Genomic DNA, 12,447 nt, shown 5'->3' with positions numbered 1-12,447 from the left:
TAATACAATGTAATGGAATGTGTTGTAAATGTAGTTTTAAAAAATTTGTTGTGATGGCATGCGATGTAAATGTCTGCGTTGTAAAGGATGTTGTGATGTAAAACTGATTTGTAAAGGCATGCGTTGTAAATGTATGCGTTGTAAAGTCATACATTCTCTCCCAAAGGATCAGATCTAATGGGGCATGCAAATCAATGAATGCCACATAAAGTTTCTGTGTGCCCAACAGTATATATTTCCAATAAAGCAGGACAAACTTAAAAACATGATCTCGTGTACTAATGTTAGCAGGAAATCCTGCCTAAAAAAGGGAAAAAATATCTTCTGATCGCCCATCCAATCGTTCAGCCTATTCAAGAACTGCCTAGAAAATATTGTATGAGGATTATCTAGTAATGTAATAGGCCTATAGTTTCATGGGCATCCAGAGTCGCGCTTTTGAAAATCGTGATTATTTCTACCCCCTTCTATGTATCCCTAATCTCTCCCCCATAGCTATTGCTTTAGAAAGTCGATTCAAGAAAGTGTTCCACAGTCATGGTTCTGATTTATATATATCACCATGTGTATCATCAGGACCGGGAACCTTTAGAACTTTTAAACTATTAATAGCAGAGAGAATGTCCTTTAAGCTAATGGAGATCTTGCCAGTCTCCCCATTACCTGATATTATAACATCACCCTCGGAGCACTCACGTACAGCATTTAAGGGCTGTTTTATAGAACACTCCAGAACATACAATTTGGCCAGGGGTGTGGAATTTTACAAATAATCTAGTAGTCCAAGGGACAAAATGCCACTGAGATCTACATGTCATGTAAAATCCACTTGTCCCACCTACTCCCATACCACATCAAACATAAGGGCTCCGGATGACAGAGAAACATTAATATATTTTTGCTTTTTTAAACCATTAAATGTTGTGCAAGAATAATGCTAAAGGGAAACTTGACAAGCAATATTATCCCTTTTATTCCAACATATAGAAATTGTATAGAAATACAACAATAAATGATCTTGCATGGCAAGATGCTCTAAGACTCATATTGGCAATACTTTAACAGTTATGATAGATGTAGCCTTTTATGTCGGCACACATGCTTTATGGCCCCCTGTTGTAAGTCAGAGATCCATAGCTCTGCTGGGGTCATAATCCTCAAAGTTGGGTCCTTCTGAGGTTCCGTGACGATTTGACTCGTGTTTTTTAACATTGTCGTAAATACATAATTTTGGTATCAGTGAACCGCAAATGATCCATTTAGTATACCCTGGTATTTTCGCGATGCTACGAGCAAGAGCACTCCTGTTACCAACACATTTGTGATTTACCCATGGCATCCATCTTAGAACATGGAAGCCATTTTGTATTCCTTGCCCTCACATAGTCAATGGACACGCAATGACTTCTTTTTATTTAAGGACACGTAGGCCTTAACCGGCGATTCACCTTGCTAGTGACACGTGCACCTTAGGCCAGCAACGCTGTGGCAGCATGACTCGGCAAGAACTGCCTCCCCAGCCTGAGGCCAGTCCTGCTATACTGGTTCTTGTGTTCGTTGGCCTGATCATGATTAGGCGGCCGAAGCTGGTAACCGTGCCCATTTACGACCCACAAACATTTCTTATCCTGTCTTTCTATCTTCTGCACCTGGCTCTGCTCCTTTCCTTCTGGGCCTTTATTAGGGGGAGGTAACGAAATTTACGATGAGGCGGTCCGGGTCTTGAATGAAGAATTGACATGGGATTATGATGGACTAGTGGGAACCCCTCATTTGTAATGTTTTGACATCAGATACTGTTGACGATCCCTGTGCAACGCCAAATATTTATTGTTTAAGACACGAATGTTTAGAACTGTGGTAACATGTAAAGAATTTGCCTGAAGCCCAATATTTAGTATATAAGGAGCAACCCTCTTTGTACAAATTGAACAGGCTCCTAGACACTGCCCGTGTGCAGTTTCTGTGACTTCTGTGTCCCTGCAGTAATAAACCTTTGGTCTTTGACGCCACCATCGAGAAGCCCGTGTTTCTGTTTATTTGTGCACCAAGACAGGTTGAACTCCGGGGTCTTCGGGTGTTTTCCCTGACACCTCTGGACGGAACCAAAAAGTCCAGAACTCCAATTGGCGCCCAACGTGGGGCGACGTCATTCGGTACGGGTCCAAAAGCCTGAAGAGTTCGAGGAGCTTCGTGTGAAGATTTCAGATGGAGGCGCCCCACTTCATCGATCCCGGCATATCGCAAAAGTGGCCCCGACGTTCTCTTCCACGAGGGTTCCCGTTCAGACGGCTGCAGTGGTCCGTTGCCTTGACCGTCGCCCTGCCTTGGACCCGAGGTGCAGTCCTCAGTACGGCGAGACGTGACGGGTTTCTCCTTGGTGACGTCTTCAGTGCCTCAGTTAAGTATTTTGTGAGGGTTGCTCCTGTTTGGATAATCCTTTTAGTTCTCAGTTCAGTTCAGTTCTGTAAGGTTATCACTGGTTATTCTGGTTACGATAATCATTCTGTTCAGTTCAGGTATCGATACATTTGTCAGTTCTGGTAGGCCTAAGTTCTTGGTTCGAGTGCGCATCTTTTCTGTTTGTGTCTTGTTTGTTTTGTGTTCCGGATTATAAAATGGTAAGTCGGAAAAATTGTATGTTGTCTTGTTTTAGTTGCAACAGTGATTCCCGGTTGGAGGACTCGTGTTTGGTTCCTCCGATTGGAACTCCCCTTTATGATCTATATTGCAAATTTGGTGTGGGCCCTATCTCTTATAATGAGGTATGGATCCGCTACACAGAGAAAGATGGTGTCCTTAGTTGGCCACTACATGGTAGTTTTGAACCTGAAATTCTCGATAATCTAGAAAGAAGGTTGTTTAAGAAGAAAGCCCGGCCGGCAATGTTTGATTCTTTCCGTTATTGGCGAAAAGAATCTAAACAGAGAGAAATTAAAAAGTTGAAGAAAGAACAGAAAGAGCAAGAGTTGACTTTAGAACAGTCTGCTAGGCAGCTGCAACTCAACGAGTCTGAGAAAGCGATGGAGGTGGCCGATAGAGAGCGTAATTTAGCGATAGACAAATGCTATCCTGCTTTGCCATCGAGTACGGCTAAGATAGTAGAGGACCCTGAAAAGGATCCCCTGTTCAAAGAATAAACGTAGGGAGGGTCACAATAGGGCTATATTTAATGACCAGAGCCACTCATGCCCTAAGGAAAGCTATCAATAAACAAAAAGTGGCCTGGTCAGAAACCAGTAAATGTGCCGCAACTGGAACTAGTGCCCCAAAACCATTAGTAGCACTAAAAGTGATGGCCCGGGTCTGTTAGGAAAAATTCCCATCAGCCCACCCATATGGTGGAATGTCGTCATGCGGGAGATGTCACCAATCCAATTCTCAAACATTGCACCTAGTCATGGTGCGGAGATGGATTAACATGGTGTAAATACAGACCACTGGGCTTCACTGGTGATGCTAATGGGGTGCAGTGCAAGAAATTAAAGTGAAAAACGTGAAAGTAAAATTGATTCCAAGGGCCAGAATTAATTTTAATCAGTATGGCACTCGGATCAAGATTAAAAATGCCAAAATAGTTTGAAATAATAACTATATGCAGGCAAAGTGAGTGAAGGTCGACATGTTTCAGCTGTATTGACTATTGGTCTTAGCTTTCTTCAGGACCATTTGGGAAACTGCGACTGCAACAAAATGAGTGAGACACGCTAGTGTATAATTGGATAAATCCTACCAGTTCCTCTGAGCCCAGATGAATACTGTAGGAAGTCCAAAATAATATGTATCTCCTAAGGAAGAAACATAAGCGTGGATCAAAAACCATATAGTGCACAACAGATTCTAGGAACAACAAGCACAAGATGCTAAGGCACACAAACAGGGCGATGGAGACAATCTCTCCCCGCTGACTATACTGTTACATTTCAATCAGTGTAAAAAATCACAACTATAGTAATGAATATAGTGACTTACCCAGCATTATGTGGGAGTACGCCTCACCTCACCCGGAACCCACTCGGGAAAAAGGGGAGGCCCCGCTCTAGTTAAGGAAGGAAATGGACAAGGAAGTACCTTTGAAAAATAGCAAAAGGGACTAACAGCAATACTAGCTCCCATCTCCAAAAGTATTCTTAACACAAACTAGCTTTAAACAGAAAAGAGGGACTCAACCCAGTACAAGGAAAATGACTGTAGAACTATGCAGGAATAAAATAACTGCCAATGGAGGGCTGGGCCACTCCTTGGAGAACTGTTACTAGCGATAAAATGGCTGAAGAGAGACACTACAAGTAACCATTTGATGGTGTGGGGCCCTACCTGTCCGTCGGTACCTCGATGCCGGCGTCCGAGAGGGAACGGAGGTACCGACGCATAGGGCGCATGTCTATTTATACCCTGGTTAATTGGGCAATAGGCTACAGCTGTTACTTCTTGTCATTCGCATCCACGTCATGACCGGGATGCCCGCGCCTGTAGTGCGCATGCGCTAGGCATCCCGTGGTACAGCGAGTGAGCAGTGTACCGGCGCTCGCGCAGTACACTCTAGCGCATGCGCGGACTGATGCACATGGCTCAGAGACCGCGCATGCGTATTGCGGCCCGATAGCCGTGCGCATGCGCGCTGGGGAACACTGCTCACTCGCTGTACCACGGGATGCCTAGCGCATGCGCACTACAGGCGCGGGCATCCCGGTCATGACGTGGATGCGAATGACAAGAAGTAACAGCTGTAGCCTATTGCCCAATTAACCAGGGTATAAATAGACATGCGCCCTATGCGTCGGTACCTCCGTTCCCTCTCGGACGCCGGCATCGAGGTACCGACGGACAGGTAGGGCCCCACACCATCAAATGGTTACTTGTAGTGTCTCTCTTCAGCCATTTTATCGCTAGTAACAGTTCTCCAAGGAGTGGCCCAGCCCTCCATTGGCAGTTATTTTATTCCTGCATAGTTCTACAGTCATTTTCCTTGTACTGGGTTGAGTCCCTCTTTTCTGTTTAAAGCTAGTTTGTGTTAAGAATACTTTTGGAGATGGGAGCTAGTATTGCTGTTAGTCCCTTTTGCTATTTTTCAAAGGTACTTCCTTGTCCATTTCCTTCCTTAACTAGAGCGGGGCCTCCCCTTTTTCCCGAGTGGGTTCCGGGTGAGGTGAGGCGTACTCCCACATAATGCTGGGTAAGTCACTATATTCATTACTATAGTTGTGATTTTTTACACTGATTGAAATGTAACAGTATAGTCAGCGGGGAGAGATTGTCTCCATCGCCCTGTTTGTGTGCCTTAGCATCTTGTGCTTGTTGTTCCTAGAATCTGTTGTGCACTATATGGTTTTTGATCCACGCTTATGTTTCTTCCTTAGGAGATACATATTATTTTGGACTTCCTACAGTATTCATCTGGGCTCAGAGGAACTGGTAGGATTTATCCAATTATACACTAGCGTGTCTCACTCATTTTGTTGCAGTCGCAGTTTCCCAAATGGTCCTGAAGAAAGCTAAGACCCAATAGTCAATACAGCTGAAACATGTCGACCTTCACTCACTTTGCCTGCATATAGTTATTATTTCAAACTATTTTGGCATTTTTAATCTTGATCCGAGTGCCATACTGATTAAAATTAATTCTGGCCCTTGGAATCAATTTTACTTTCACGTTTTTCACTTTAATTTCTTGCACTGCACCCCATTAGCATCACCAGTGAAGCCCAGTGGTCTGTATTTACACCATGTTAATCCATCTCCGCACCATGACTAGGTGCAATGTTTGAGAATTGGATTGGTGACATCTCCCGCATGACGACATTCCACCATATGGGTGGGCTGATGGGAATTTTTCCTAACAGACCCGGGCCATCACTTTTAGTGCTACTAATGGTTTTGGGGCACTAGTTCCAGTTGCGGCACATTTACTGGTTTCTGACCAGGCCACTTTTTGTTTATTGAAAGGATCCCCTGTTGTCTTACTTGTTACGATCACCCCCACCGTATGCACAGGGTGCTACGGCTCCACCTATACCGAATGTTCAATTACCGGTTGCTGGACAACCTGGTGTCCCTGTTCCCGCTCCCCTGAATCAAGTTCCTGTACCTCCTGTAGTCAATATTAATGTTCCTTCGACAACCCCTCTTCTAGGGTTGCCGGCTTCTTTACCTATGCCTGTGTCGCTCACACCTGCTACTTCACAAGCTATTTTTCCTGCTACTCCTACTGTTCCTGATCTATCTGTTCCAACTGCTACTCTATTCACTGCCTCTGCTAATATTATGACTCCGCTTTCTGTTCGTCGAAGAATCACTGATTCTGTCTCCAATATTCTATCTCCCTTCTATAAAACTCTGATTAAGACTCCTACCTCTGACTCTGTGCAGAGACGTAGTCAGCTTCCCAGTACTGAAGAAAGAGGAATATTAGATTCCACTGCTCTTAGATGGGTTTCGAAAGTTGGAAGATATAATGTACAAGATGTATTAGATACATTTATGCAATGGAACGAACCGACACAACGATATGTGTTTCCAAGAAATGTGTTTCCTTCTACGTGAGGAATTGGAAGAGGATGACCCTGAATCAAATCTAGGAGACTTAATTAATGTTCAGAAAGAGTTTGCTACAGGTATGATAGTTGGTCAGAATATAAAAGAAGCGATGGAACTGATTTTAAGTTATAGGAATGACCCATCCCTTCGTTCACCAAGAGAGTTAGGGAAACGTAGTACGAAACAAAATCGTCAATATCCAATGAGAGAGGTTCCACCAATTTGGCGTGAAGCTGTGCAAGCTAATGCAAACCTTGGTATTGCAGCCGCTCCGGCCCAATTCCAGAGAGTCTGGATACATATTCCATGGAAGCGAGCTGAAGTATTAGCAGTAAAACAGGCCTTGCCAGATCCGCGTAAAAATCCTGCAGGGTACTACAAAGAGTTGGCTCAAACAGTTGACGCTTGTGTATTGAATCTTGCTGACATAGATCTGCTATTTGGTAATGTAGTACCGCAACCAATTTGGGCTAAAATTCGTAAAGAGAATCATCCAGTTGCCCTAGGTGGGGACTGGGCAGCTATAATTGCAGCGGATGGTCAACAAATAGGTGGTTCCAAACCTGAACCTTTAATTGCTAATTTGCCTGGTAGAATAATCGATTTAATGAAAACCTTGATGCCAGCATTGCGCGTTAACTGGGACAAATTGTCCGCGTGCAAACAAAAGAAAGACTAAAGCGTCTCCGACTTTTTCACAAGATTCGAGGAGACTTTCGTGGATCATAGTGGTCAGGATATGAGCACAGAAGGAGGCCAGAGATTATTTGTTGATAAATTTGTGCACAATCTGTTGCCAGAACTTAGTAGTAAATTAAAGAATTCTGAAAGTGCGTGGGCTGTCTCTACGACTGCGCAAATACTTGCGACTGCTCAGTACTATGAAAATAGAGATAAAGAAGAGAAGGAAAAATCAGATAAAAAGACGAAAGATTTAAAAACTAAAGTACTTTTACAGCAAGCTTATCCGCCTCGCATGAATCAAACTAATATGCAGCAAGGGTCATATCAAAGAACGGATTATAATTTTCAAAGGCCACAATACCAATGGAATCAATGTGCTTATTGCAAAAAGGAAGGTCATTACAAAAGTGAATGTCCAGTTCGAACGCAAAATAATGCTGCGGCAGCTCAGAGAGGTCGTGGTAGTTCTATGCAAAACTCTAGAGGTCGAGGACGAGGTGCTATGCCTCCACAGACAAGTGATCGCCCCTCTAATTATTTCGACCAGCGAAATGGACAATCTGCCCAACAGAATAGGTCTCCACAATATCATGTGGAAGACTTTTATTTATTTATATGCTTCTATAGCGCCTGAATAGACCCCCGAAGGGGTATCTCCGCGCTTTGCCATACAAAGGAGACCAGCTACTCTGCCCATAAACATTTTTAGTGGGTGGTAGGAGGGGAGTGAATTAGATGCTGGAAAAAAGGTACGTTTTCAGGGTTTTTCGGAAAGACAGGTGATCAGTACTAAGTTTTAATGCGAGGGGCAGGGTGTTCCATAGGACAGGCCCTGTGTATGCTAAGGCTCTGCCTCCTTGCCGAGTTTTTTAATTTTTGGAACCTTAAGGAGCTGGAGGTTGCTTGATCGTAGTGAACGTCCAGGAACATAAGGAAGGAAGGCTGAGGTGAGAAATTTCGGTCCTTTCCCCATCAGGCACTTGTGAATTGTACACAAGATTTTGAATTTGGTCCGCAGTCGCACTGGTAGCCAGTGAAGTTCTGTCAGTAGTGGCCGGGAGGGAGTCCTAGATGGAGCATTCATGACTAACCTCGCGGCCGTATTCTGGACCACCTGTAGTTTGTTAAATTGGCCTTCATTAGCTGACAAAAGAAGGCCATTACAGTAGTCCAGTCTACTGACGACCAGAGCCTGGACCAAGGTCTTTCTGTGGTGATCTGGGAGAAAAGGAAACACCCTTCTCAGCAAAGAAATAACCCCGAAACAGGTGCCAGCAACCTGGTTGACGTGTTCTTTAAAGGTCAGTGACTGATCAAACAGCACTCCCAGATTTCTTATGGTCTGTTTAGGAATAGGGGCAGGTCCTAGTTCAAGCGGCCACCACTCATTGGACCATAGTGTTACTGCTTCCCCATAGAGTACAACCTCTGTTTTGGTCACGTTGCACTGTAAGCAGTTGTTTGTCATCCATCTGGAAACTGCCCTCATGCCTTCTGCGAAAGTTCTTTGTAAAGCAGGAGAGAAGGTCTTAAAAGGGAACAGAAGTTGGGTGTCGTCGGCGTAGGACACCGGTATAAACCCAAAAGATCTCACCAAGTCAGCCAGGGGGGCCACGTACACATTAAACAATGTGGGGCTTAGGCATGAGCCCTGTGGCACACCCCTGGTGAGCTCCCTAGCGATGGATTTATGGGAGCCCAATCGGACTTCCTGAGAGCGACCCGAAAGAAAGCTCTCCATCCAGGACAGGGCTGTACCTCCCAGTCCTATCTCTCTCAGCCGACAGAGAAGCAAATCGTGAGACACCGTATCGAAGGCAGCGGATAAGTCCAATAGCACCAGAATCATCGACCCTCCACTATCAAGCGTCATCCTGATGTTATTGGTGACGGCCAGTAGGGCGGATTCGGTGCTATGGTTGGGCCTAAACCCAGATTGTGAAGGGTCTAGGCCACCCGCTGTCTCGATATAGTTAGAAAGGTGGGTGTTCACGTGCTTCTCTGTTAACTTGCCGATGTAGGGCAAGAGAGAGATAGGTCGGAGGTTAGATAAGTCCGTCCAGGGTAGGGTCGCCTTCTTCCGGATTGGGTTTACTACCGCAGTCTTCCATTCCATGGGGACTTGGCCTTTGGCCAGGGAGGTGTTGATAACTGCCTGGATCGAGGGGCCTAAGATGGGAATCAAAGGGGCCACCATTTTGGCAGGAAGGAGGTCGCTGGGGGAGCCAGTTTTCATATGGCCAATAAGTGTTGCCAGATTTAGATCTGTGACGGGGGGAATGACAAACAGGGAATTTGTGGCCTGAGTGCCGAGTTTAGCTTCAGGAATGGGTGTGGTAGCCTCACCCTTAGAGGTTAAAATTTTGTCATAAATCAAATTTATTTTTTCCTCGAAAAACTCAGAGATTTCGTCACAGAGTGGTTGAGAAGCATCATCGGTACTTTCAGTGGCTGTGGGTTTAATAAAATCTTTTAGAATTTTAAATAATTCGCGCGGACAGTTCCCTGCCTCCTCCAGTTGCGCGGAGAGGTGGACTTTCCTGGCTAGTTTTATATTTTTATAATATGCTGACTGAGCCTCGTGAAAGGCTTCCCTGGCCTCTTCATTTTTTGATGTTCTCCAAAATTTTTCTAAACGTCTGCATTTTTGCTTTTCTTTCCTAAGATCAGCTGTATACCATTTCTCCTGTTTGGTATGGAGAAATTGTTTGTGTAGTTTACACAAACACGCGTTTTACACCCACCACAAAATAGAAACATACACGGGCACAATTGCGGTAGCTTTGAAAGGCTGAGCGGCGTAGAGACTCTGCCACCGTCTCACGTCCGCAGCTCACCTGAGTCAGGGCTCCGCCTAAATAGGCCCTCCAGATAGGTGCACTAGAGCGCTAACCGCTCGTGGAGTGTCCCGGCAGGAAGTGACTGGCTCTGACTATTATGAAACTAGTGAGGAAGTTCAGCAAAGTGAATACTAGGACAGCCATGGACAAAGAGAGGGAGTAGTATCAGTACCAGTAGATCAGAGTGGGCCTTATGTCGCAGTAGCAACGTCAGGTATAGTCGAACCGTTTCTGTTGGATACTGGTGCAGCAAAAAGTTCTATCATACATGCGAAACTCCCTGGCGCACCTTTGTCTGGCTCAACAAACGTTTCAGTAGGTTTTTCGGGCGCCCCTGTTCACAACCCTGTTTCTGGTCCTTTGTCTATTTCTGTTGGACCCCGTCAATTGAAAGCACCCCTGATTTTGACGACAGGTTGTAACGAAAATCTGCTTGGTTTAGACTTGTTAAAACGCCTGTACGCGACATTGTACTGTTCTCCAGCAGGAGTACAACTTACGTTGGGTAAAAGAATAATCTCCCCGATGTACTTGTCGATGGATGCGCTCCCACCAGAGCTGCGTTCACTCCCTGATACTCTTTGGGCGACTGGCCCTAATGATGTAGGTCTCTTGGAAATTCCACCCTATGTAGTAACTTTGAAAGCAAATGTCAAACTTCCACGAATTCCACAATACAGAATCTCTAGTGAAGGTGAGCGTGCGCTCCTACTGATAGTACAAGACCTGATCAAGAAAGATGTTGTAGAAGAGACTAGAGGAAATGTCTGTAATAGTCCTGTACTGCCTATTTTGAAACGAACTGACCCAACAAAGCCTCCAGTATATAGGTTCGTAATTGATCTTAGAGAGGTTAATAAAATTGTGATCCCACAGTTTCCTGTGGTACCAGACATTACTGCATTGTTAACGTTGATTCCTGCTACAGCAGCATGGTTTTCAGTTGTCGACTTGAAAAATGCCTTTTTCAGCATTCCGATAGCCGAGGAAAGCAGAGATATCTTCGGTTTCTCTCTAGGAGGACGAAGTTTCAGATTTAAACGCGCTCCACAAGGTTATTGTGAAAGCCCATCCATTTACAGTCAAGCATTAAAAAGCCAGTTAGATTCCTTCGTACTTCCTCGTGGTTCTGCTTTAGTACAGTATGTCGATGATCTTCTAGTGGCTGCCGATGACAAGGAAACTTGCAAAACAGCTACGATTTCTTTATTGCATCACTTGTCAGATTTGAATCACAAGGTGTCACCTTCAAAAATGCAATACTGTTGCCAAGAAGTGACCTACCTAGGTCATCTCTTGTCAAAGGAGGGAAGGAAGTTGACCCCAGAGAGAATAAAAGCAATTACACAGATGAATGTTCCTAGCACGCAGAGTGAAGTACGTGCCCTTTTAGGTATTACCTCATATTGTAGGCAATGGATCCCAAATTTTTCTCTTCTAGCAAAACCATTGGTAGCCTTGACTGGGAAAGGTGTTCCGAGTCCGGTACCATGGTCTGCTGAATGTCAGCAGAGTTTTTCTGAGTTACGAAATGCACTGTGTTCAGCACCTGTATTGGGTACACCCGACTACAGTAAGCCATTCACGCTCTATGTCCACGAGAGAGAAGGTTGTGCATTGAGTGTTTTGACGCAGAAATTTGGTGATAAACAACGCCCTTGTGCGTATTTTTCATCAACATTAGATCCAGTAGCTAGAGCATTGCCTAGTTGCTTGAGAGCTACAGCCGCAGCTGCAGCTTCCATTCGACAATCTGCTGGTTTAGTAATGAACAACATGCTAGTAGTTATGGTTCCTCATGCTGTGGATACACTCATGAACCGAACCAAGACGCAACACCTTACCAGTGCTAGATTATCAGGTTATGAACTGACACTGTTAGCTAGTCATATTCAGATCAAAAGATGCAATGTATTAAATCCAGCAACATTGTTGCCGACTAGCCAAGAGTCGAGTGATTCCGAACCACACGACTGTTGTTTCAAAACTGAGGAAGAAACAAAAGGACGAATCGATCTAAAAGACACTCCGTTGTCAGATCCAGATGGCACGTTGTATGTTGACGGGTCTTGCTTCAAATTGGAGAATGGTGATGTGACTGCTGCTTATGCAGTAACAACTTTGAGTACGATTGTGGAGACTGCAAGAGTGAGTCAGAATTCTGCCCAGGCTGCAGAATTGATCGCGCTAACAAGAGCGTGCGTTTTAGCTAAGGGAAAGAGAGTGAATGTGTTCACAGATAGTCAGTACGCGTTCGGCGTGGCCCATAGTTTTGGCCGCTTGTGGAAAGAGAGAGGTTTCATTACGTCCCATGGGACTAAGATTCAACATGGTCAGCTAGTTAATGACTTGTTGGAATCTCTAACCTTACCGACTGAAGTTGCAA

The sequence above is a fragment of the Lissotriton helveticus genome, chromosome 4_2 (assembly GCF_964261635.1).
Source record: "Lissotriton helveticus chromosome 4_2, aLisHel1.1, whole genome shotgun sequence".
Lineage (NCBI taxonomy): Eukaryota > Metazoa > Chordata > Amphibia > Caudata > Salamandridae > Lissotriton > Lissotriton helveticus.
The sequence above is the reverse complement of the archived record's forward strand: the minus strand, read 5'-3'. Positions refer to the sequence as shown.